Source organism: Saccopteryx bilineata, chromosome 1 (genome assembly GCF_036850765.1).
Source record: "Saccopteryx bilineata isolate mSacBil1 chromosome 1, mSacBil1_pri_phased_curated, whole genome shotgun sequence".
Lineage (NCBI taxonomy): Eukaryota > Metazoa > Chordata > Mammalia > Chiroptera > Emballonuridae > Saccopteryx > Saccopteryx bilineata.
The window spans coordinates 182,515,774-182,543,539 of NC_089490.1; the positions used below are offsets into that span (position 1 = coordinate 182,515,774).

Below are 27,766 nucleotides of genomic sequence, written 5' to 3' on the forward strand. Positions count from 1 at the left end.
GGGGGAAAAGAAATAACTCTTAAACACTTCTTAAGATTGAAACAAAGACAAATGTGGCTGGTTTTCTCTTTGAGATATATTTTCATTATGGAACAACCACACAAAAAAACAAACAGACTATCCAAGCCCACCTCAAAGTAAAAACCAAACTAACAACAAAAAGCCATAAAGTAAAGGCTCCCCCATTCCCCTCACCCAAATTCATAGTTTAGAAAATGACACTCGGCCCTGGCCGGTTGCCTCAGTGGTAGAGCATCAGCTCAGAGTGTGGATGTCCTGGGTTCAATTCACAATCAGGGCACACAGGAGAAGCAACCATCTGCTTCTCCGCCCTTCCCCTCTTGCCTCTCTTTCTCTTTCTCTCTCTCTCTCTCTCTCTCTCTCTCTCTCTCCCCCACCCCCCTCCTACAGCCATGATTGGATTGAAGTGAGTTGGCCCCGGGCACTGAGGATGGTTCCATGGCCTCCGCCTGAAGCGTTAAGAAGAACCAGTTGCTGAGCAATGGAGCAACCCCCAAGATAGGCAGAGCATCACCCACTAGTGGGCTTGCTGGGTGGATCCTGGTTGGAGCGTGTGCGGGAGTCTATCCCTCTGCCTTCTGTGGTCTCACTATTCAAGAAAAAAAAAAGGAAAATGACACTCAAAATAAATAGTCGCATTAATCATGCGGGAGCCATTGCATGCAGTCTCTCCTAGCCTGGCCTCCAATCCCATGCCAGCCTTTCGGGAGGACCTATGGGGTCCCTTTCCATTTATCATTTATTTTATTGCCTGGTTTGCCACCCAATTTGTTCCACTTCATGTTTCTGGTTTAAATATGTGAGTTCTATATTTCAACAGGATGGACAATGGGTTTCAGCAGACAGCCTCGATGTGCATTTCATAGCTATCTGCTTCGGTGCCTCTCTCACATCTGCATATGACACAGAAAATTTGCTTGCTGTAAGTTATTTAAAAGAGGCAGCAGACACACACTTCTGCATAAATCAAATCTGGAGAAGGAGTCGGGAGTGCTCTAACAGGCCAAAGCATAATTTATCTAGATTTACTCTTCGTCAGACCACTACTCAGCTGAGCTTGAACACTGTTATTGCTGCTGGCTTTTTCTCTAACCAGCAAAGGAACTAGGCTCAAAGCAGCTGCTGTTTTGATAAAGTATTCACTTCTCACAGGGGTGGGAGGGAGCAGAAAAATTCAGATCTAAAGCCACTGGCCTGGGTCCATTCAATATGTTATGAGCAACACCCGAGATAACTCCGCTTAGGCTTCTGTTTTGAGCTACAAGGTTTTTATGCCATTCTCTCCTTGTACAAGATTCAGCGCCTTCCTGGCATTGAGTGGCAATAGCTCAAGGTGACAGGCAGTGAATCACAACCAACTTCATTGAGTATGTTCTTGCAGCCTTGAAATAAAATCAGAATCTTTGAAGCTAGTAAACATTCTTAGGGCTGAACCTTGCAAGGTTATTCATTTCTAAATTTCTCTAAAAAGGATAGAAACACAGTCAAAAGAATTGTGCAAACAAAACTTCTTAATACACTAAAATTCACATTGTAACTGTCAGATCACTCTACTAAAGCATTTCAGACCTTTAACTTCTCATCCACTCTGCCCCCCACCCCCAAGAAAGGGCTCATTTTCCAATTTGAAAAGTGTAGAGGTGAGAAGCAAAAAACAACTTCAAGAAAATTTTAGGGTTCTGAATTATTTCTATGTGATGAAACTGATAAATGGCCTGAATAGGTTTAATTCTCCATTACACTAGAAAGAAACATTTTCAAAACATTTATGCAACAAACGACAAATGACATTTTAGAAACACGGATAACTTTAAGTGGAGACTTTTAATTTGCTGGAAGTATCTGCCCAGGCGCTCTTCTCTGCCCCCAAGCACCCCCCAGTCAAGAGTGGGGCCTGGCAGCCACTGTGTTACGTGAGCCAGGCTGCCTGCTCCCACCTTTACTGACTGGTCTGCACTACAGGCTGAGTCCATCCCATGTTCTGCCCCAGGAATTTAAATCAGAATGGGGACACGCTAAGTGAGTTTCTCTAGTTGCTTCAAGAACTGGGGCGTCAGCTCAGGAGGCAAGAAGCAGCTCAGTTCAGCTCTGCAAAATGAAAGCCAGTGTAGTGAGAGAAAGGAAAAATTGAACTGATGGCCACCCTGGCACTCCCATTCCGGGAGTGAGGGCAGGCTGAGTGAGCCTGGGTTCCCTGAGCCACCACAATCCATCCATCGACTTCCCTTTTCACTTAACCTAGCAGAGGTTTCTCTTATTGCAAGGTATTCCAATCAGGGCTAGGGCTAGCGTAGCATTCGCCTGCCAGGACGGTTAAGTAAAACCAGAAGGATCCTTCAGCAAGTGAAAGTAAAATAATCATCAAAATTCAGAGTCAGAAAACTTACTTTGATCAAAAGAGATGGAGCTGACATGTCGTTTTGAGAATTTGGTTCCTATTTCAGTCATGTATTTATTGTACCATCTTAGTCAAAAATCAAAGTGCCTCAAGTTTCCACATGTCAGGTGGGCAAAACTTCCTTTCCAAGGTCATATCCTGCTGTCCTCCCTGCCCCCACCAGTACTGACACAGCAGCGAGACTCTCTTGCTTCTTCCCGTGGGTGTTAGTTTGCTCATGTTAAGCTTCCAACTGCTTGCTGTGTCAAATTAAAATACCCAACAAAGTGCTGCCCCCATTAGTGCTGCATTATCTAACCAATGTCATAACCCATTATGCCTAAACTCACAGGCAGCCCTCTTGTTCATCATCCCATGGTCACCAGACTGCCTCGCACTCTCCATTGAAAGCGTGGCACTCAGCAGTGTTTCCTCGGAAATGAGGAAAGAGGAGAGGGTAAGGAGAAAGGGTCCTGGAGTCTGGACACTTGGCTACCAATCGTGATTCTTCTAATAACCACTTATCTTTTCATTTCTCTATGAAATAAAGATACTGAGACTTGACCACTGGCTTTTAGCTGAATCTCTGCCCCAACACATCTAAGAGGTGCAGCAAGAACATGAGAAAACTTAACAACGTAAGAAAACAAGATAAAATATGTCACGTTAACTGAGCGGAATATCCCAAACGAGATTGCTATTGGCCTGGCTGGCATCGGAGAGAGGATCGGAGCTAAGCCACGAAGGAGAGAAGAACGTGGCTCAGTGGCAGGGCCTGTGCTTATGTCACCTAAGCTTTCACCACTGTGGGGAGAGCACATATGAAGAGATTATACTGGGAAGGAAGAAGAAAGGGACTGTTCTAAAAACCTATTAAGCCAGTAGTCCCCAACCCCCGGGCCGCAGACCATTACCAGTCCGTGGGCCATTTGGTACCGGTCCGCAGAGAAAGAATAAATAACATGAAACGTTGTCAGAATAATGAGGACATGCTTGTTCCTCCTTTAACTTAGCCCAATAAATATCGTAAGTTCAACAATTATATTTTAAAATACCACAGTTTTTACGCCAGTCACATAATTTTATTTTGTGCATTTACCCGTCCCACCCTAAAGACCGGTCTGTGAAATATTTTCTGACATTAAACCGGTCTGTAGCCCAAAAAAGGTTGGGGACCACTGTATTAAGCACTTACTGAGAAAGCTTTGTGCAAGGCAAAGGACAATGCTAAAGGGGGAGCTGAGAGAAGGGGCCTGGTCCACTGGCATCTAACCTCTGAGGACAGGGACCATATCTGCTGTGCTCACACTGGACTCCCAAACCCCAAGAGCACCTAGCTGAACGCTCAAGAAATATTTATTGGAAGGATACATAAATACAGCCCATACCTTTAAGGATTTATGATTAAAAAATAAATAAATGAGAGAATATGTTGTCTTTTCCTTCCAAGATCCCTAATAAGTGTGGCATCAATTGCACTTCAAGGGAACCTTCCTTGGGATAATAGAGGGTAGAATGGAAACCTCCCACAATAACCATTTTGTATAGTAAATGATCAAATCCCATCATGGTAGCCAGTAAACAAATTTGTCACTTGACTCATTCGCTATGCTGATGCATTAGCTGAGAATGAGCCTTTTAATAAAAAGGAGTAAGTCACCCAATAATGCAAGCCCAAGAACACTCTGAAATAGATATCAATTTGCTTCAAAATGCCACCGCCTCTCAAGTTGATTTACCCCTCCAACTGCCTTATACCACAGGTGATCATGTCACACACACCAGATCCATGAGGTCCAAATGACAAGCCGTCCCCCTTAAACCAAAGGTATTACCATAGCAACAAGGGACTACGTTTGCTGTTTTCTACCTGCCATGGCCCAATCAATTATTTAACATGCCTATATTACAGTGACTCCGTATAAATGATCATGTTCATTAGCAGCAAGAGTCAGCTCCAAGAAAGCCACAAATGCCAGGCAGCTAAACATACCCACACACAGGCAATTAAACATACCCACACACACACACACGCAAATTTTGATGGCAATGCTCAAGACCACAGTGCAAAGGGGTGAAAGAAGAACAAAATGTCCTTCATTTTAAACTTGCACTTTAGAATTATATGAGCATACAAATCTCCCCAGCTCTTCATTTTAAAAGAGGAAAACACCTAAGTTGATTTTATTCACGGAACACCTGTTATTAAAAGTTGCTAACACACTGGATGATTAGATGAGAAAGAAGATCAGAGAGACAAAGGATGAAATTCACCTTAAACTTGTTTTATGGTTTTTGGTGTGGGATTTCATTCCATCCCATTTTCTGGCTTATTTCTCATTAGGAGACTAGGCAGGGGACTGGAAAATTGGACACTGAAGGGCACGGTACAGCAGCCAGCTGTGACCATCTTCTCATTCAACCTGGTCACATCTCTGCTGGCTTCCCATGGGGACATTCCCAAACCGAGGACAGGTCAGCCATATGGTTCCAAGAGAAAGGAGAGGGATCTTTCATCAAGAAGAAACAGAGATTGAGTTTGGTCCAGGGCTCCTGCAATGCACTCTGGGACACACCTCAAAATCCCAAGGCCAATACAACTGACATCAATAATTCTCTCTTAAACACCCCATGAGTTTAATCCAGATAGGGGCTGGCTAAGTTAGAGGGGCCGCTGTACCCCATGTCCACAATGACCTAGTAGCATGGTCAGCATTGAAGGGAGGCATCAGCTTTGGGGCCGGAATGCAAGGCTAACAGCTTTTTGACTCACCTGTTGGGTTCTTTCTTGTCACTCCCCAGAAAGAGGAGACAAGTGGAAAAGAGGGCAGCCCCTCCGAAAGATTCTATTTTATTTTATTTACAATAGGCCATAGTCTGATAGATAATGACAGTTTCCCGCATACAAGAGTTTATATTTGGTTAAAAATAATTGGCCCTGGCCAGTTAGCTCAGTCAGTTAAGAGCGTCGTCCTAAAACAACAAGGTTGCGGGTTCGTGTCCTAGTCAGGACACACACGGGAAGCAAACAAAAAATGCACAACTGAATGGAACAACAAATGCTTCCCTTCCCCCTCCCTCTCTCTCCCTTCCTCGCTCTCTCTCTTAATTCTTCAATAAGAATTAAGCCTTGGCCAGAAAGCTCAGTTGGTTGGAGCATCCTTCTGGAGCATGAAGGTTGCCAATTCGATTTCCTGGTCAAGGCACATCCAGAAACAGCTCGATCTTCTGTCTCTCTCCCTCTGCCTCTCTCAAATAAATAAATAAATAAATAAATAATGTGGCCCAGAAAGAAAATCTCTACCGACAAATTGAAAGGCATATGTAACAATCTGAAGAACCCATTCCTACAGAGTTTCTGTGACACCCTTCTATAGCCCTCCATCATTCTGCTTTGCTGAAATCTAGCTTGCCACCAGCTGCTGCTATCAAACTTTGATTACAGACTGCAGAGATGGCTTAATAATTTATGAAAACTGTAGTTTTCCCATAGCTTTTCCATCTCAGATATTAATTTTATTATTGTAAACACCAGAACGCCTATTAAAATATTATGATGTACAATTATTTCACTGTTCATATGGAAAAAAAAAAGTTTTGCAAATATAAAAAATTCATATTCACCCAAAATAAATGTCTTCCCCTTAAAGTCTAGGTTCCTTGAGAAGAGCATCACAAATAACTTAAAATGATGTCTAGGATGACCTATACACCACACACTCTTCCTGTAAATGGCTAACTGACCAAGTAAAGAAGCTAAGCACTTACAAACACTTCACACAGTAGTACCATTTGATTTTATACCCGCATAAAATGAAAACACGTGCCTTCGGTATCATTTACACAACTCAATGTCTTGCTGATTACCATATAAAAAGCTTAAGACAGATAACCTCTCACAGCTGACAGTACACAAGGTATGAGTTATGACCATTGTTTCATTTCCGTAATTGAGGGAATGCTTTTGGACAACTGGTCAAATAGCTGCTTCTCATTTCCCATGCCCTGACATGCATGCCAATACACATTTACAACGTATCCATGTATACCGTACGGGGATCCATGGAAAACAGTAAGTTCTAAGAAAATCTTTTCGAAGTTTTTAGCCTTAATACGTCTCTATGCTAATAACGCTGGTTGACAATATAATAAAGCCAGCCTGACCTGTGGTGGCGCAGTGGGATAAAGCGTCGACCTGGAACACTGAGGTCACCGGTTCGAAACCTTGGGCTTGCCTGGTCAAGGCACATATGGGAGTTGATGCTTCCTGCTCCTCCCCCTTCTCTCTCTGTCTCTCACTCCTCTCTCTCTAAAAAATCAATAAATAAAATATTTAAAAAAAATAAAAGCCAGCCCATAAATGACATTTAGAAGGAAAGTGAACGTTCTTCTCTCAGCCAATAAGGACGTCACAGCTGCTGGTCACAGTACTACCTCCATCTTCCTGCCCACTGTAGGCACCCTCCTTGGTCACAGAACTAAAAATTAGAATACATCATGGAAAGTTCAATAATAATGTTACACTTTTAGCCTGACCAGGTGGTAGCACAGTGGATACAGCGTTCACCTGAAATGCTAAGGATCCAGGTTCGAACCCTGAGATCGCCAGCTTGAGCATGGGTTCCCAGCCTGAGCGCAGGGTTGCTGGTTTGAGTGTGGGGTCATAGATTGAACAGAAGTAACATGCTTAACAGTATTGTTTTTAAAAGAAAAAAATTATAAACTTCAAAATGTCCAATAATGGCAAAGTGATTCTATATGATTGTGGACATTTGTACAAAATACAACTATTAAAAATGGTCCAAAACAAGAATAATCAAAGTAGATCAAAGGAACAGAATAGAGAACCCCAGAAGTAGACCCCTACATATACAGTCATGATTCCCAACAAATGCATAAAAGCAATCAAATAGGCAAAGAAAAATGTTTTCAACAAACAGTGCTAGAATAACTGGATACCAATAGGGAAAAATCTTAACCTTGACCCCTTCCTCACATCACTCCACACAAACTGACTTGTGATGTAATATAAGCTAGATATAAATGTAAAAGCTAAAACGGTCACATTTTAGAGGGAAATACAGATTATCATCATGACCTGAGGGGTGGGCAAAGTTTTCTCAGACAGGTCACAGAAAACAATAATAGAGGAAAAATAATAAATATAACTGTTAAAATGTAGAAATTCTCAAAGACACAGTTAAGAAAATGAGGAGTCAAGTCACAAGCTGAGAGTAGTGACCCTCAAAACACACACTTGACAAGGGACTGGTACCCAGATATATGAAGAACTCCAACAACTCAAGAGATAAATACAGAGGGGCGGGGGAATCTCTTCCAATGCATTTCTATGTATCTACACAAAACAGAAGGAGCCACAGCACCAGGCACAGGGCTTAAAGAAGCAACGCGGAGTGCCCCGAGAGGCAGGGGGCCTCCCCCTGCGTCCCACCTCAATGCCAGCCTTCCGGGGGGCCACCTTGACTCCTTGCCCCAAGCGCTATTTACTTGTTTGTCAGCCAGGAATAACAACAGAAGTAAATTTCACACAAGAACAAGTTCACACGTGGTGCTCTCAGTGCCCATGGGCGGAAGTCACACCTGCCAGTGTGCTCTGTACTGTCCCTGGCTCAGTGCCCCATGAAGGTGAGGAGCCTGATCAACGCCTGTGTGCGGCGTTGCCAATGGCTGAAGGGGTTTGCTTCCCACCTCACCTGCTCTCCTCAGGTACCATGTATGAAATATTCATTTGTACAAGGGGAGCCCCAAGGTAGGGACTGTGTGTTTTCCTCCCAAAGAAAGTCTAATACTGCCCCCAAGGAGGAATTTCATCTGAATCTAAACGGATGGAAAGTTTGTTGTAAGTGGCTTCCTGGATGTATCTTGGGGCAGAAGTTCTAGGAGGAATGTCCCTTTATATAGATGGGTAGTTTCTAGGGAAGGCTGACTAAGGAGAGGCACGTATATAGCTGGCCAGCGGGAAAATGGGCTTTTCCGACCTTGAAGCTAACTGTGCTGCTCTGTCTCGGCAAGAGCCCAGACAATTCCAAGAGACTGGCTTTACCCAGTTCCAGAACACAGTAGGTTCCAATTCCAAATGGCGAATATTTGTTCAGCCCATCATTCTAAGCTTTTCTAAGAGTAATCAAGCCACACCTGATCCTGAGAGCCTTTCTACATTAAGTATTATATACTGCTGAATGTTGGTTCAGCCAATGATTGTGGGTCAACTGTCTGCTGCTGTTCACCTAGAGGGCAAGGAGAAGACAGTCTGTCCTTTCTCAGCCTGCGTCCTTTCACTCGTAGCTACAGACTGGGACCTCACACACTCATTCGCTTATTCTTGGTTTGTGCTCTGGTGAGGAACCTCTAGATAGGCCAGATCCCCCCAAGTCAGAAGGCTAACTATTCCAGGTCCAACAATCTTGGGAGACAGTACGGGCCAATGGTCAGGCCTTGGTACATTTAACATTATTACCACACTGCACGTGAGGACTGGTCCCCAGAGTCTTTCTCCCCAAAACTACCACGTCTGCTTTGGTCCTGCCTAGATCTTAAATCCCCAAGAGGTTGTTTTTCATTTGTACCTGGTGCTCCTCTCTGAGATAATTCCAAGATTAAATAAATATTGAGTTACACAAAAAGCACAGAACCAGAGAAAATTATGCAATCCGGTTGCATAATCCCTACTCAAGCCCTCTAATTCCATGTCCACGCCTCTTCCAAACCTTTCCATAAACCTGCCTGGTAAGCCCGCCTGACTGCTCAGCCTTCCTTGGCTCCTCTTCTGCCCTTCACCTCGAAATGGCTCCTTCGGTTTTCATTCTGTATTCTGTCTTCTCCTTCCAAATCATTCAGATGAAAATGTCCTGGGAAAGAGACTCCAATTTTCAGTCCTACTCCTGCTCCTACGACCAACAACATTTACCTTCACGGTGTAAATGATATATAACACAACCTCTCTGTTAGCACTAGCCTACTCCATCCTTTCCAGCTCTGATCACCTCTATCCCAGTAAATGTCTCCATCTCTCTCTCAGAGTCAAAACTGTGGTTCTCATAGATTTTAAGTTCATGATGGCGGGGGGGGGGGGGGAAGGTGGGGGGTTTTTCACAGCTCATCATGCTTTGAAAATAAATGATAAAAAGATCATAGATGCTTCTTGTTCATTTAATAGTCCAAGAAAGCATTTCCCACAAAATATGGCATGGATCTAAGATCATCTGCCATACCATTTAATGTACAATAATATGAAAAGAAAAATATATTAGGGAACTCCTTAATTATCAAATACCAATAAATGCATATATTGATTGGAAGGAAGTAATAAACAGAGAGTTTGTATTAAAAATAATATATAACCTGTTTTAACATGTTTTAAAACTTTTTCCTTATTTTCTAGTTTCTACCACACTCCTTATTGTCTTCCTTTTAGAAATTAGATGTAGCTCTCACAACAAATACAGAGACAGTGGTATAGGTCACTGAATTAAAGCTGTGTTGCCTCAGATGGGAAATCTCAGTCAGAAACAAGTTGAAGATTATGGAAATCTCCTTTTGCCTTAAATGTTCATGGAAAGTCATATTTGATGTCCCTTTTATAGGGAAGGGAAGATTTGTCCTCTGTTTCAGTAATAAAGTTGATTTGTAAATAGACTTCAATAATTACCACAGTTCTAAATCTCTTCCCATATCACATAACTGGTTTCATATTTTTGTTTTGAAATTTAGCACTCTATTAAGGTATGTTTGTTTGTTTAGTAGAAATATTTCCCTGGCAAAGGTCACAGAATATTCAGTAGAGCCTTACTGTTACAGCAAATATTTTATTATTAGCTATCCTGTATAAAAAATAAACACTCTCAACATACCTTCCACTCAAGTCAGTTCCTTCCACACATTTCCTATAACCCATTCAAATTATACCCCTAAAACACAGGTTGTGTCTGCCCTCATTCAAGAACATGATTTATTAATGCAAATATGCAATAATCTGAGACCACATGTGGATGTCCCAGGTTTGATTCCCCTCCCCTCTCACTTCTCTCTCTCTCTCTCTCTCTGCCCCTCCTACAGCCATGGCTTGATTAGAGCGAGTTGGCCTTTGGTGCTAAGGATGGCTCCAAGGCCTCCACCTCAGGCGCTAAGAAGAGTTCAGTTGCTGAGCAACAGAGCAGCGCCCCAGGTGAACAGAGCATTTCCCCCTAGTGGGCTTGCCAGGTGGATCCTGGTTGAAGTGCATGTGGAAGTCTGTTTCTCTGCCTCCCCTCCTCTCATTTAAAAAAAAAAAAAAGAATCTGAGACCTAAGCTTTCTGAGAAAAATCACATGGTAAATACCTGTAAATAAGTCTGACCAAGTCTTGGCAGACTATCAGTCTCTTGGGTATGGCATGATATTTCCTACTTTGTTAAGAAAGTTTTTTAAAGTTTGATGACTAATTTATTCAATATCTAGCTCTAAGTAAATAAAATTGGTTTGCAGGGGATTCAGGGCTCAAGAGGTTGTTAAACTGTTTTACATTTTTATTTTGTTTTGTTTTAGTTTTTTCATTTTAGAGAGAGGGGGAGAAAGAGGGAGGAGGAGGAGGAAGCATCAACTCCCATATGTGCCTTGACCAGGCAAGCCCAGGTTTCAAACCAGCAACCTCAGCATTCCAGGTTGACGCTTTATCCACTGCACCACCACAAGCCAGGCATTTTATATTTTTAGAAACCCCAAATTATTCAGTGTTAGCTAGACATTAAGTAGTTAAGATTTTTGTTTGTGGCCACTCAGTTTACTATTAATGGCCTTGAATAATATACAATTTTGTTATCAGTCCACAACATACGAGGACAACTAAAAAACCCTCTACTGTGTGCACATCAGGCAGCACTAAAGTGTAAGGAGAAATAGATGATCTGAACTATATCCATCATACCAATAATTAATTACCTTCCAAAACAGAAACACCAGGCCCCCTAATATGAAAATCAGACAAAGACATGACAAGAAAGGAAAGCTGGAAAACTGTAGACTAGCATTTCTCATCAACACAGATGCAAAAATCCTCAACAAAATATCAGCAAATCAAATCCAGCAAAGCCTAAAAAAGCACGTGGTCCAGAAGGATAAGCAGCGAGCTTGGTTCAGAAGGCCTGCATTTGAGATCCGGTCTGTCACATACTACTTAATGGCGTTGGGCAAGTCACTTTATAATAATTGACACCCGCCGACCTACTGTACAGTATTAGAGAGAAAAAATTGGCAACAGCACAGTAAATTATACTGTTACTCCAAATTAGAAAGCACTGATTTAATAAACAGCAACAACAATACCCTGAGTGATTAGAGTCAAGAAGAGGAGTTACCAAAATCAAAGCCATAGGTTTCCTCTTGTGTTGGCTTTAAAGCCACACTGGTATTCACAGCAACAGACTACAGCTCCAAGCCTACGCAGCCACCACAAGGGTGCACGGGCACCACCAGGCGCTGTCACAACTCCCAGGAAAGTGACTTAGATTCAGAGGCAGCAGACAATGGCAGGACACCACCTCTCTTGGGCACTACCTAAAACATTTGACAACACCGCCATCCTAGGCTTTTTGCAAATGCTGCTTTTACATAAGTGTTCTGGCAGACTGATTTACTGGAATCTAGTACATAGCCACCAATGTATTTGAAAAAGAGAGAGAAAATAGATACACACACAAAAAAAATTCATTACCCACGGGATATGTCACAGTTAATGGTAATTAATCAAAGTATTTTGCCTCATGTAAAAAAACAACCATATAAATAAACCATATCAGGAATCAATGAAGCATTTGTTTTATCCTGTAAAAAAAAATTCACTAGTAGAATGCTCAGATTTTCTGGTGTGTTTCAAGAAAACCGTTTTCAGAGAAAGAATGCTACATTTTTATTTTTTAAAAAAGCCATAATCTCTTTGCTCAATTTGTTTTCTCCACCATAATTGCATTCTTTTGTATATGTGTACACACATATTAGCACAGGTGTCCTTGCTTATTAACACACACATAAAAAACTTTAGGCCTAGTGTCATAAAACATGAAGAGAACGCTTTAGGAATTCCTTTTGGTATTTTAGGAATGCAAGGTTCATTTGGAAATATTTCTGTACATCCAAATAGCATAGCTATCCCTGTAAAAACTGTCTGCTCTTCTCAACTCATCTCTACGGAACAAAATGAAGGTAAATTGCCCCTTCCATAAATGGCCAATTTATTCTGTCAACTGACCTAAATTTGGGTATTTGTATTACCTTTATTGCTGCTGGTATCACCAAAATTCAAATTTCATGTACTTTGCTATTCTCTCCCAAATTTAACCCAGGAGGGAGGTTCTCTTTCATGATCCTCAACAAATCAACATTTGCACAGCAAAACTTATTGAAATGAGTGCCATTCAAGCCAATATGCCTGACAGATACCCAGGCTGCAGAAGAACTTTTTGGTGTCTCAGCAACGTCCGTCACCTAAAAATACCTGAAACATAAAGGTATGTAACACGAGTGTGTCTGTGGTAAGTGACCTATTGAAAAATCATATATATAATTGAACACGGCCAACTATTTCATTCATCTTAATACGAGTGTTTCAAAGAATGATGCTTAGACTTTTCTTTCTTGAAATGTCTGAACATATTTTCTTCAATTCCCTAAAAATACATTTGGCTAGATTAGATCATTAACCCAAGGTCACAATAAAGACTACTGATAATAGCTAAGGTTTCAATAGCAGTTACAATGTGGCCTATACTGTTTTAAGTACTTTACATATAAACTAATACAGTCCTTACAACAACCCTAGGAGGTAAGTATGACATTATTTTCCCTGGGTTCCCTTGAGAATGTTTTCTCCCAGAGGAGAAAACAGAAAGAGGTTAAGTAACTTGCCCCATGTGACATGGGCAGAGCTGTGACCAAAGTCAGTGTCCTTTGTTTTTTAACTTTACTTTTCAATTACAGTTTACCATTCAGTATTATTTTGCTTTGGTTTTAGGTTTACAGCATAGTGAGTAGACAATCATGTACTTCACAAAGTGTTTCCCTCAATATTTCCAGGACAAAGTCAGTATTCTTCTGTCTAGATTATCAAGTATTTCTTAGGATAGATCAGCACATTTAATTTTTCTGAGTGTGTGTGGAAAGATTTTATTTAAAGAGAATGGCTGATCTTGATCCAATCCAGGAATAAAAAATTTTTTTCTTTGTCTACTAACTTAATAACAAATAGTAAATTAGTAGGTTTCTCCTAGTTACTTAACTCATATTTGTCTTCTTTTATTGAGTTGCTAGTACATTAAAATGGTCCTTTGGGGGCCTAGAAAAATAAATAGCAACCACAAAGTCTACTATGCTAGTTAGAAATCCTTATACATTGCCCTCCTTTCTCTGTACAAATTTTGAAGTTTCCCTATGTCCTTCTAGACAGCTTCTATATTGGCAATTATAAGTCATTAAAATAGTCGCTGACAATGGCTGATAATGGCCATAAAGTCTCTATGCAGAGATTTCATCTGACATAGTCAAAGACCTATAAACAGTAGCAGGGTCTACTCTATGGCTTCCAATCATCAAAATGAGAGAAGATTTTCAAGGGAAAGATTAAAATCTATGTGGAAGATGGCGGGGATTAGGGAGATAAATTCTAACCGGCATGCATAAGGACTCTGTGTGCATTCTGGAACTATGCTTACTTTATCAGAACCCTGTCAGAAATACCATGGTCCAAAGAAAATTAAGATGTTAAAGAGAATCAGAGCTGTGGAACCACCTGAACCACTAGCTGGACGGTTCAGTTGACCAGGCTGGACTCGTACCAGGCAGGTCTGGCTTCATGTGAAAAAGACAGATGTTCGGACCAGGAGGGAAGCCCCAGGTTCCACAGGACCCAGCCACAGAAGGAAGCTTTTGTTAACAGCAAAGCGACATTGATAGAATGGGTGCCAGGGCCCCAGTTCTTAGAAAGCAAGTGGCACGGTCTCAGGTATCCAAGGAGGGTCAAGTTAAGTTACAGCTTTAAATTCTTTTCTTTGCCCTGGCCGGTTGGCTCAGTGGTAGAGCATCGGCCTGGTGTACAGGAGTCCCGGGTTCGATTCCCAGCCAGGGCACACAGGAGAAGCGCCCATCTGCTTCTCCACCCCTCTCCCTCTCCTTCCTCTCTGTCTCTCTCTTCCCCTCCCGCAGCCAAGGCTCCATTGGAGCAGAGTTGGCCCAGCGCTGAGGATGGCTCCATGGCCTCTGCCTCAGGCGCTAGAATGGCTCTGGTCACAACAGAGTGATGCCCCGGATGGGCAGAGCATCGCCCTCTGGTGGGCATGCCGAGTGGATCCCAGTCAAGCGCATGCGGGAATCTGTCTGACTGCCTCCCCATTTCCAACTTCAGAAAAAATACAAAAAAAAAATCTTTTCTTTGTCTTGAGCTTTCTCTTGCCTCTCACTCACCAAAGATAACCTCCAATCTCCATAACTTCTACCTCAAAATATAGAAACACATTTTCAATTTTCAAACTCCGTGTGCACTCTCTCCAACCACGCCTCCAAATGAGAACCAGGAAAGATACAGAAATCAATTCTATTTATTGTTTAACAACTGTCTAAACTTGTTTTAACAAGTTCATACATTTGCCCTTTGGCATTCTACTTTGAACTGAAGATTGCAATGTCTCCTCTCCTAATGAAGATTCCAAAAAATGGAAAAATGTGAGGGAAGATAGGAGGTTGATAATGATTTCCCCTAGAGAGAGTCAACCTTATTTCATTCCACCCAGGGAATAGAGCCAGGGACAAACATGACATGGCCATCACAGTCTACTGTCCTCCTTTGTCCTGGAAATGCTGTTGGAGTAAAATATCTTTACAACTGGCCTCTTCTAAGTCCTGAAGGCAAATGCAGAGATTTCATGTGACATAGTCCTTCAGGACTTAGAAGAGGCCAATTGTAAAGATATTTTACTCCAACAGCATGTTGGTGCTGGCCAGTCCCGCTTCCCTATGAAACAATGAAACCCCAGAGGGGAAGGGCAGCCGCTACAAAGTCATTTGAACAGGCAATTCCTGAATTCATGCATGTACCAAATGTTATGTTAGCCTGGGGTTGCTCAACCTTTCTACACTGTTGATGTTGCTAAAGAAAAAATATTCTGACACTTGTTAAATCAATAAGGAAGATTTCATTCAGGACTACTGCAATAGGTATCAAGACTATTGCGATAGGGGAGAGCACCCAGGTTCAACCTCAAACATACTATAGCAAAGACAAGCTGGGAGTTTATATCAACGAGCAGAATGAGTGGGTCAGTAGATGGGAAATCAGTAAGACAAGACAACCAGGGTAAGGAGATTCTTACTAACCTGATCTACCAGGATTCTTGCTAAACGTTGGCCAGGGTGATCAGATATCAGGAGTGAGGAGATTTTCACTAAACTGAACTCATGAAATTCTTGCTAAAACTAGGTTAGGCAGGCCAAACCCAGGGCGGGCGGCAAAGTTGAGGCCTACTCAAGAAGTCTCAGAAGAGCCTAAGTAAAGTTTGGGCAAGGAGAGAGTCTTGGTCAACATTTTGGATCAGTTAACTCTTTGTCTTGAGGGGCCATCCCATGCACTGTAAGGTGCTCAGATGCACGTCTGGCTTCTACCCACAGACTGCCAGCAGAATCCCCCCCTCCACCTCCCCTACTCTGTGACAACCAAGCATGTCTTGAGACAGCACCAAATGTCCCCTGGGGGCAAAATTTCCTCTGCCTAAACACCACAGCTTTAGACCAAGGGCTGGAAAACTTTTTTGATAAAATCAGATAGTTTAGGCTTTGCATGATACATTTACTCTCTATATACATTTTCTTATCTTTTTTTATATTTTTTCAACCATTCAGAAATATATAAACTGCTGTTATCTGGTGAAGCAAATAAAAACAGGCAGGAGGCCAGATTTGGTCCATGGGCCATTGTTTGTCAAACTCTACTTCAGACTAAGTACTACTTTTTAAATAAATCTAGATAGTGTACAGATAATTATATCTATCAAAATAGACATTTCCTTAAAACTATGATAAGGGTCTTAACTTTCTATCAATATTATTTTCTCAGTTGAGGGGAACAGAATTAGAGGCAGAATCTAGTAGCAGTCCACATTATTTTTTACATTAGAAGAATGTGTTCCTTCTCAATAGTCCAAGGAAAACTGCTCAAAAATGTTCCTGCAAACCTGACTTCTCTCCCCTAACATAATGCAAACTTTATTCCCATCCTTAGGTTCTAAAATCCCCAACTGTATGGACTGTTAATATAGGAGTTTGGTTTTGTTGTTTTTTTTAACTGACACTATTTTGGGGTTTATATTTTACATGTTTTTCATACTCTCCTTTATCTAACATTCTGGAATGCAACTCTAAAATTAATCTATTCCTGGCTACAGCGTCTGTGAATATGAACTAGGTCACTAGGCTACCACCTTATCTTGCTTGAGGGTCAGCTGCATGAACCCTTATGCTCCTAGAAATAAATATATCTCATATATGAACAGGATTACCCTGGAAATGAGGACATGCTAAAAATGATCCCAGGACTACATAAAGGTTATACCACAGTCCAGCTACTGAACAGGAAAATTTAAGTTCTGCAGTGCCTTTGTTTTTAATAGCTTCAACAAATGGCACTAAGAAAAAAGCATTTACTGGTCAAAATTACTAGGAAAAATATAGAAAATATCCCCAAACAAGAAAACGTGTTGAATATGTAAATTACAAACCCTCTAGGATGTATCTGCCATGTGCTTATTCTTCTCTGATGAAAGCATCAGCATTACAATTTCAGCAGCTTTGATACCAAGACCCAAAGAGCAAAGCAGCAATAGATCATCAAACAGAAGTCTTTCTTTTCAACTGATTTCATTTTTAAATCATAAAAACAATGTTTAATCATTATAAAAGATATACACAGAAACATAAAGATAGCAAAAAAATCACTCAGAGCACTGCCAAAAGAGATCTATTTTTAAAGCTTTTAATAATTTTCTATCATTTTCTCTATACTTTCTAATAACTTCATAAATTTTACAAAATCAGAAGCATCGTACATGTGCGGGTATACACATTTGTCAAAACCTTGGCAATAGATAACAAACACGGAATCTGCTTGACCAGGCAGTGGCGCAGCGGATGGAGCGTCAGACTGGGACGCAGAGGACCCAGGTTCGAAAACCTGAGGTCACCGGCTTCAGCATGGGCTCATCCAGTTTAAGCACAGGCTCACCAGTTTGAGCATGGGGTCGGTGGCGTAAGCCCAAAGGTTGCTAGTTTAAAGCCCAAGGTTGCTGGCTTGAGCAAGGGGTCACTTGGTCTGCTATAGCCTCCCGGTCAAGGCACATATGAGAAAGCAATCAATGAACAACTAAGGAGCTGCAATGAAGAACTGATGCTTCTCATCTCTCTCCCTTCCTGTCTGTCTCTCCCTATCTGTCCCTCTCTCTGTCTCTGTCACACACACACACACACACACACACACACACACACACACAAACACACAAATACAGGATCTATATCTTTACCCTCTTCTATTCATTCTTCTACAATTCTATCATAAAAACACAGAGATCCAAACAAAAGTTATATACAAATGTACTAAGTCATTCATTGAAGAATATTCCTAATAATTAAAAATTGGCATAAGCTACATGTTCAATAATAAGAGAAGGATTAAAGCTATACATGAGGCATTCATATAGTAGAATGCAGGACAACTAATATAACTGGATTTCTTTTTAAAGTATTTAATGACTTGGGATTAAATCTTCATTCCTGTTCCTTCCATTTAATACTATGTCCTAAGCATTTGTCCAAGTTATTAAATTCTTCAGAAATCTAATTTATAGAATTTAGACTTTAGATTTATAGAAGACGGACAGAAGGGATTAAAGATAAAGATTCATTTTTTTTCTTGATATCATTGCTAAATCTTTTGCCAAATGTTCTAGCAATTTACACTTCCACTAGCAGATTCTAGGGACATCTCAATGAGACATTAAGAAGATGTCCTCTTAAATCAACAGTGCAAATAACCCCCAAAATTATAATAAAGTTTCATAATAGTAATCATTTAAATTTTCTAGATGCCTGTAATTAAACCTCCTAAAATATTTAAAAGAGTTGATAATTTTAAGTGACTAGAGACAAAAAAAGGTAAGATTCCTTCTAAATCCATTTTATCTATTCATTTATTTTAAAAAGTGCTGATATACTGATCTGCAAATTATTTACTAAAGCTCTCTATAAGGAAGAAATCATCCAAACTATATAGAGACTTCTAGTTACCACTCAATATCTGTTCTCTCCTTCCTTATTAACGGAAACCAAATTTTCTACCAAGTAGCAAAGAACTAAGGCAAAAAACTATCTCCTAGCCTTCTTTGTAACCAGAAATGATACTGTGATATCATCGTCCGATCAATGAGTATTAAGGGAAAGCCTCAGAAGTCCTTTTAAGGAAAGTCCCTACAAGGAATGGGGGAGGGAGGACAGAAGGCAGACTGCTGACAAAGCTCCCTGTTGCTCTTTGACCTTTCCCTTCTTCCCTAGCAGAGGACCCCTGGAGGCAGCTGGACCGGCCATGCTGACATGAGAATAGGGGGGAAAGAATGACACCCAGCAGAGTGGAGCAGAAAGACACTGGGTCCCTGACAATCAAGGAACCACTCTACTAAACCTGATAGCCTAATTCCAGACTTATTTTATGTGGAAAAAAAAAATCATCTAATTTGTTTAAGCCATTGATCCGGGCAGTTACTTATGGGTGAATCTAACTATAACTAATATATCCCCGGCTAGAGTTATTGTACAAGGATAAGACGCAGATAGAATTGATAGGAATCAATTAGCTCACTTAAATACTCATTCAGTCATCCATAAAATCAACATCTCTTTAACACCTGTGTTGGCTGACAAACACAGAAATAAATAAGATGTAATTTACAGTCTAAAACATGCAACTGAACAGACAGTTAAAACAAAGTTTAATGAGTCATATGGTAAAGAAAGAATGGTATGCGGTGGCAACATATAAGACAAAGCACTTCACCTGACCTGAGCTGCAGTGACACAGTGGATGGAGTGTCAACCAGGAACGCTGAGGATGCTGGTTTGAAACCCCGGGCTTGTCCAGTCAAGGCACATATGACAGCAATCAAAAACTAGAGTGGCCTGACCAGGCGGTGGCACAGTGGATAGAGAGTCAGACTGGGATGCCGAAGACCCAGGTTCGAGACCCGAGGTCGCCAGCTTGAGCGCGGGCTCATCTGATTTGAGCAAAAGCTCACCAGCTTGGACCCAAGGTCACTGGCTCAAGCAAGGGGTTACTCGGTCTGCTGAAGGCCTGCGGTCAAGGCACATATGAGAAAGCAATCAATGAACAACTAAGGTCTCACAACGAAAAACTGATGATTGATGCTTCTCATCTCTCTTCATTCCTGTCTGTCTGTCCCTGTCTATCCTTCTCTCTGACTCTTGTCTATGTAAAAAAAAAAAAAAAAAAAAAAAATATAGTGAAGCAACTATGAGTTGATACCCCTCGCTCTACCCCCTCCCATAAAATCAATAAAATAAAATCTTAAAAAAGTAAAGTAATAGTACTTAACCCAAAATGGAAGGTGAATAGGATCAGAAAATTCTGGTTGTTACAAAATTTCAGTTAAGACTGAAAAAGGTAGTGTTAGCCAGGCAAATGGGGCAGTGAGGGAAGAGTATTTCATGGAGAGGGAAGAGCATATGCAAAGGCCCAGACGACTGGCCAAATATGCAGGGAGAACAAGGGCGAAGTAAAGGGTAATCCTAGTTTTCTGTCGTGGGCCTGAGAAAGGAAGGCAGCAGAGCCCAACATTTAGGTCTACATGCTCTGGGAGTCCATCGCTACCAACGAATAGTTTTGTGACTTTGAAAAAGTTACTTCATGTGCTTCAGTTTCCACATCTGTATAATGGGAATAATAATAGAATCTATCTTGAAGGATTTTGTGAAGAGTTACATAAAAGTTCTTAGAACAGTGCCTGACATGCAGGAAATTATGTAGCCACATAAATGTTAGCTACATAAAACTGATGGTGATGCCATTCACAGAGACAGAGAACATGGGAGAAGGCACCAAGTTGGGGGAGGGGAGGCAGAATGACAAGTTCCGTGTCACATATGTTAAACTGATGTGCCTGCAGGACATCCAGTAGGCAAAAATACGGGGCTAAAGTTCAGAAGAGAGTTGTGGGAGTCAGATGTTACTTTATAAAGGGTGGTGTTGGGTGACATCTGAGCAAGGACCTCGCAGACATGAAGAAGTGTGGCCCTGAGGGGTGAGCACGTAGGGGAGATGTGGAGAAAATAACCTGGGTCTCTCCTAGAGAACACCGACATTCAACAGTCAGACATATGAGAAAAGGCTGAGACAGAGCACAGTGAGACAAGAGAAAAAATAACAAACACTAGTTCTCATAGAGTGGAACCATAAAGATGAAAAGAACAAACAAAAATATCAATGACAATAAGAAGAGTGAAACGTCATCATGAATAGGGAAGAAGCATGATAGAAATAAGGGTAAGAACAAAAGGGTCTCAGTAAAAAAAAAAAAAAATAGAACTTCTTAAGAACCAGTGTTTAAAGTTTATAAATTATTTAGGAAAAGCACATAATGAAATCTCTAACTTTGCAAGCATCAGAAAGCTCCTCTAGTAAGCTAACTGCCTTCCCAATGAGGATACACCTCAGAAAAGTCTCAGATAGTATCTGGGTAGGAAAGAATCATTTTTCAAGGAAATAAATGAGAACACATTGGCTTCAGTGGAAAATAATACAAATTGTATTTTGCAAATAAAGTTCTGGACCCAAGCTTTCAGCTACTAAACTAAAAAAATAATTTTAAAAAGCCATTCTAAATTGCATCACTTAGGGCCTTGAAGGAAACTCAAGAGATATCCATTGGTCCAGATGGTACACAGAACTATTGATATTTGGGGGAGCTTGCTGAAAACTGACTCACCCAAGGCCTATCAAATCACAACTTCAGGGCATAAGGTTAGAAAAACCTTACTGCTTTTTGAAATTTTGGAAATAAGTTCATGAGATAATTCATGTGCACACCAACACTTGAGAATCCCCAGGGGCTAGAGAGAATGAATGACATGGACATAGCTAATGAGAGTGTCCAGAGCATTTCTCAAACTTTAACATGTATCAGAACCACACTCTACTCTCAGAGTTCCTGATGCAACTGTTTACATTTTTAACAAATTTCCCAGAAGAGGCAGCTGCTGCTGGTCATCTGGGGACCACAGTGTGAGGACCTCTGGTCTCCACTAACATCATTAGAGACTGTGCTCTGAGTTCATAAAAGCAAAGCAGCCCTGTACTCTTAAAGACCAAGAAAGGAAAAGTATTCCAAGAATGATGTTAAAAATGAAATAGAGCCTGACCTGTGGCGGTGCAGTGGATAAAGCGTCGACCTAAAATGGTGAGGTCACTGGTTCGAAACCCCAGGGTTGCCTGGTCAAGACACATACGGGAGTTGATGCTTCCTGCTCCTCCCTCCCTTCTCTCCCTCTCCCCCTCTAAAATAAATAAAATATTTTTTTAAATGAAATAGAATACATGACTGAATATAAACTATATATATTTAACCTAAGCCATTCTGGTCAACCAAAATGAAATTATAAGGACTGAACTAGAATAAAATTATAAGGATGCTGAATAAATAAAAAGATTAAGTTCACCAAAAAAAAGGGTAGAGATAGGTCATAATTTTAAGATCTATAAAATTGTGAAAGCACAAGCAGAATGAACCAACTTTAGAACGACAGTATTCACTAACTGGTTTATTTGACTCTAAGAAGTCATTTTTAGGTATCTTTTATGTGTTATTGACTTAGAAAAATCTAGTCCCAGGCTATTCTGGAGACTAGATTTTTTTTAAATTCAAAACTACTTTTGAAAATGGTTTCCCACTGGTCCCACACAAAGCCAGGGAAACCAGAGAAACATTCCTCACTCCCCAGGACTCTGCATGACTCAGGCATCCTGGTATTGCTTTAGAACAGACAGCATTCTAATGCTGCTGCACTGCTCCTCTTTTCTCATGCAGACAGCTCTTAACCCTGAAATACTCTAGTCAAATAATTCTCTCAACAGCTCAGAACATCTGTAATTGCCTCTGTCTACCTGCTATTTGTCCCACTGTTCTGAGAATACATCCAAATCCATAACAGATGAACTCCACTGACAGCATCGCCACAGGCCCATCGTACACGTTTTATATCAAAGTGTCTCCAACCCTCTTCAAGCTCATTTTTTACTTGTGGTCCTTGATGTGCTTGCTACCTTTAGTATCTGCTATCATTTCCTCCCAAGAAAATAACACACCTATGTGTGAGATCCTTTCATTATCCGTGTTACTCCCACACTCAAAGAAGCTCCCGCCACCTTCTAAGTATCTTTGCCCAGGCTTTCCTCTTGGTTACATATGTTTGCTTTTGTATTCTCCCAATCCCACCCCCAACACCCTCCTATTCTCTCCACAATGACCACACTTCTAAAGGGCAGAATACTTGGTTTTTTACCTTTTCAAAAATCAGTGTAAATATCATTCTGTCGACATACAGAACTGCTTTTTAGAGCTAAGAGGCAAAAACAAGTTCCAAGTTACTTTTGTTACACAGACAGGTGAATGGTTCAAACTGACTCTAGATTTTCCCAGGATTTATTACTAGTTATTTCTTTATCGTGAAAATGTTGATTTCGTTTATGGCCTTGTAACTAGAGCTCCCAAGGACATTAGAAGGTCTTTCAGTGGTCAGAGTTAACCGGGAAAAGCTCTATTAACAGGAGACACACACAAACACACACACATGCATCTACCTGATGAGCAAAACTCAGAGTCTGCTGTGATCAAATTCCAAATATACGAAATCACTGCCCACTAAATAGTTTCTGAAATATCTTCTTAATTAGAAAGGGGACATTATAAGAATTCCCATATAGATGCAACATAGCCATTTACGACTGTCGGCTTTTCCTTATCCTAAACTATCTTCAAAAGTATGAACTTCTCTTAAACAAACCATGTTGAGAAAACTGGACATCTACATGCAAAGGAATGAATTTGGATTCTTCCATTACACCACATAAAAAAATTAATTCAAAATGGATCAAAGACCTAAACATAAGAGTTAAAACTTGAGAACTCGTAGAGTAGAACAGAAGAAAAGCTTCAAAACGATGGATTTGGCAATCAGTTCTCAGAAATCACAAAAAAAACACAGGCAATGAAAGTGTAAATAAATTGAACTATATCAAGTACAAACTTAATGGAATATTTTAGACCAATACATTAAATATTTTAATAGAAAAACAAGCATCTGATGTAACAGCCTTAACTTATTAACCTATTGTCACATTTTTATCTTGCATAAAGTATATCATCTCTCAATATTAACATGCACAGAATGCTATAATATTATAACTACCTTTTAAAGGATAGGTACAATTTGTAGGATTGAGAATCTCCGTAGCACACTTTATACACAATGCTTACATTGTGTAAAATTAATAAATTCACACGAATGATTACTAATGAATGTCCATGGCAATGAAAATAACTTCACCGCAACGCCTTCTGCTTCATTTCACAGCAATACTCCCTGTGAAGGTTTCAAATAGCTTCACGAATCTTAGGACACTGGAAAGAAAGAATCTCATCGGTTTGAACCACAAATTGTGCAACAAAACCTTCATCACATGTTTGCAGAAAAACGCTGGGCTGGCTAGTAGGTGTGGGAAAGCACACAGCCCAGGGTCCTCCACTGCTTCCCTACCTCATTCCTCTGCAGCCTCAATTCAAATCAGAAAGCTGAAGTACAACTTAGTAGTGAATTTGAAGAGAAGATATTCATAAAATTTAGTATTTGGCATCTAGACCCCAAACAGGTTTATCCATTTACATCCAGGGGGAAATATACACATTTTAAGTTAGACTTAAAGTTCCAAGTATAGTTATATTCGATCACATTCTCAATCTGGTCTAATGATAAGCTACTTGAGCACATAACCCTGTGTCAAAACAGTATGCTAAGACTATTGGCATTGTTCTATTCAAAGAAAAAAATGTAGGAAATAACTGAATAAAAAAAAATGAAGATTAGTTAGAGGTAAGACCTGAATTCATCAAGGGAGTCAATCTTCTGTGGTGCTTGTCAAAGACGGATTCCTAGACCCTGCCCCTACCATTCTGAGTCTGACTTTGACGCACTAGACTGGGGCCAAGTCCTTCGAATTTTTAATGTGCACTGTTAACAAGAATTCTAAAATACAAAACACACCATTGGTAAGATAGGAATTAAAAATCTTAGGGTTAACAATACCAGTTGTTTAAAACTTAAGAGTCACCTCTTTTTAGAATTCACGGTCAGTACCGCGTATGAGCCTTCAAACACACACAAATCACAAAATGATAAACTGGTTTCATTACATTATTGCTCCTTCTGGTTTTTTTTATTAGACTTAGAGCTCCCCAGATTCATCATCCTACTTCTGAACAAGCGTATACTGCTTTCCAGGTATACCCGCACAGGCTAGAGGTCTGCCACCACAAAAAATAGTAGGAGGCTCTAAAAAATAATATCAGTGGGTCAAGATGCAGAAGAAACATTTACTGCTTTGAGTAGGAGGGAGAGAACAGTCTCTTAAAAAGACGACTTTGAACAAGATAATGTTCACTTGGGTGTGTACATTCAACTAAGCATTTTTAAAGTATATTACTGAACATTACTGAACTCCTATCAATAAGAAGAAAAGAAGACATTACCTGTGACTGAGCTCTTCAGTCACCTCCTGCTGGGTTATTTTTGTCCTGGTCACTCCTCTCAGGGGGGCAGAATAAGTTCCTTGGACATCTGGGACTGCTAGAAACTCCAAGACGACTTTCAAAACCTATAGAAATTAACCATGAATTATTCGTGCCACAACCATGAATAAACTATAAAGAGCTAACCTAAGTTTCCCTAGCTTGCTTCTCTTCCCATTTCCCACCATTTGTTGTGCATTGTGTGGGCTCTCCTCAGACGGCACTTACTTTATTATTTAAAAAACAAACAAAAAGTAAATCTTTATTTAGAAATCGAAATGCCAGCCAAAAATGAGAGACTCCCATTGGGTAATAGAGAGCAGAGAGGAAGGATTCCTCTATCCTCTAAGAGATGTTATGTAATTATACGCTTCTTTTACAAGAGAAAAAGAAATGTAAAATTAAATAAACCCACATCCATGCCATCAGTAGCACCATATTAGTTAATGACAACAAAATATAAAATGGCGCCCTGGCCAGTTGGCTCAGCGGTAGAGCGTCGGCCTAGCGTGCGGAGGACCCGGGTTCGATTCCCGGCCAGGGCACATAGGAGAAGCGCTCATTTGCTTCTCCACCCCTCCGCCGCGCCTTCCTCTCTGTCTCTCTCTTCCCCTCCCACAGCTGAGGCTCCATTGGAGCAAAGATGGCCCGGGCGCTGGGGATGGCTCTGTGGCCTCTGCCCCAGGCGCTGGAGTGGCTCTAGTCGCAACATGGCGATGCCCAGGATGGGCAGAGCATCGCCCCCTGGTGGGCAGAGCGTCGCCCCATGGTGGGCGTGCCGGGTGGATCCCGGTCGGGCGCATGCGGGAGTCTGTCTGACTGTCTCTCCCTGTTTCCAGCTTCAGAAAAAGAAAATGCAAAAAAATATATATATATATATATATATATATATAAAATGGCAAAGAGAGGACCATAAATAACCTTCAGACACAACTTTTTAAAAAATACACAATACTCCCAATATATCCCCCAGTACCTCTGACCTATCTAGATGCTGACAGGTCAACGCTCAGGTTTTCTGCCATCCTATGGACAAAGTTTACTTTGGTCTTAGCCACACATCTCATATTGTCAAGCCTAACTGGGAAGATAAATTTCACAAAACAAATACATGGCTTACTCCCTACAGTAAAACCAGAAAAACAGGACTTTGAAAAGGTTGGGAAGTTATCCTACCTGAGAAAAACACAGGGAGCACCAAGTAGTATCCAGGGCAGCAGAGCAAGAAGACTAACCCCAAATACTTAGAGCAGTGTTTTTCAACCAGTGTGCGGTGAAACATGGTCAGGTGTGCCGTGGGGAAATTAAACATGGGTCCCCAAACTACGGCCCGTGTGCCAGATACGGCCCATGGAGGCTATTTATACGGCCGCCGCCAGCTGCCTCCATCCAAACATAAACATTCCCCTCACAATCCCTCCAGCTATCAGTGACAGGATGAGTGAAGGCACAGGGAACACTCACTGACCAATCACTTCTAGGATTCATCCCAACCATTAGCGATGAACCAATAGTAGGCCGCCTCTCATCCACACCCAGGAAGGTCCTTGCTCGGGCTGACGCACACTTGTCATTGTGTGGCCAAGGCGAGTAGTTGAAGCTGCTACTCCTCCCCGTGGTCCCGATTTCTAATCCTGGTCAGGACTCGAGGTAAATGTTGCCACCACTAGATGAAGCCTCAGCCTCAGCTGGTTATGTCTATCCTGATGGTGTATATAGATATTTGACCTTTTTCTTTTTAAAAGAGGCTCCTGCAGAGGGTGATATACAATGCATCACAATGCATCACAATGTTATCTATGTTGTATATGGCCTACTGAAGGGTCATCTTCTTAAAGAGCTCAAATCTCTATATACACCATCAAAACAGACAGAACCAAGGCCCCTGCACCCAGCTGACCATGGGATTTGAACCCACAACCTCAGGGAGAACTCTAGTATTTATCAGAATCCTTACCTAGAAAGCAAACTTCTCAATCTGACGTAGAGATGCTCTGAGGACTTATGATGTTACACAAGTACCCAACATTTTCTAAAATTGATTTTGTCCAGTCTCTATATAGAGAGAGTATTTGCCAAATTGATTTGAACCCACAACCTTGATGAAAGCTCCAGTATCTATTAGCGGGACTGTATATATGAGGGGATACATGGGACTGTATATGAGGGGATGTTACGTGGGACTGTATATGAGGGGATGTTATGTGGGACTGTATTTATAAGGGGATGTTACGTGGGACTGTATATATGAGGGATGTTACATGGGACTGTATATATGAGGGATGTTACATGGAACTGTATATATGAGGGGGTTATCCTTTTTTATTTAACTTTTATTTTTAATAAATGTAATTTATTTAAATTTTAAATAAATTCTAACAGTGTCATTTTGTGTCATTTTGGTAGGTGGTGTGCCCCAGGATTTTGTAAATGTAAAAAATGTGCCACGGCTCAAAAAAGGTTGAAAATCATTGACTTAGAGATACAAA

General features: G+C 40.9%; 1 protein-coding gene across 4 annotated transcripts in view; it reads right to left on the reverse strand.

Moving 5' to 3' along the window:
* FHIP1A (FHF complex subunit HOOK interacting protein 1A) overlaps window positions 1-27,766 on the reverse strand; it is a 252,247-nt gene that overhangs the window by 139,863 nt on the left and 84,618 nt on the right. For all 4 annotated transcript variants that reach the window (XM_066280839.1, XM_066280847.1, XM_066280862.1 and 1 more), the window contains one exon: window positions 25,239-25,363. The gene's annotated coding sequence lies outside the window, so the exon portion shown is untranslated. The remainder of the gene's footprint in view (window positions 1-25,238; window positions 25,364-27,766) is intronic.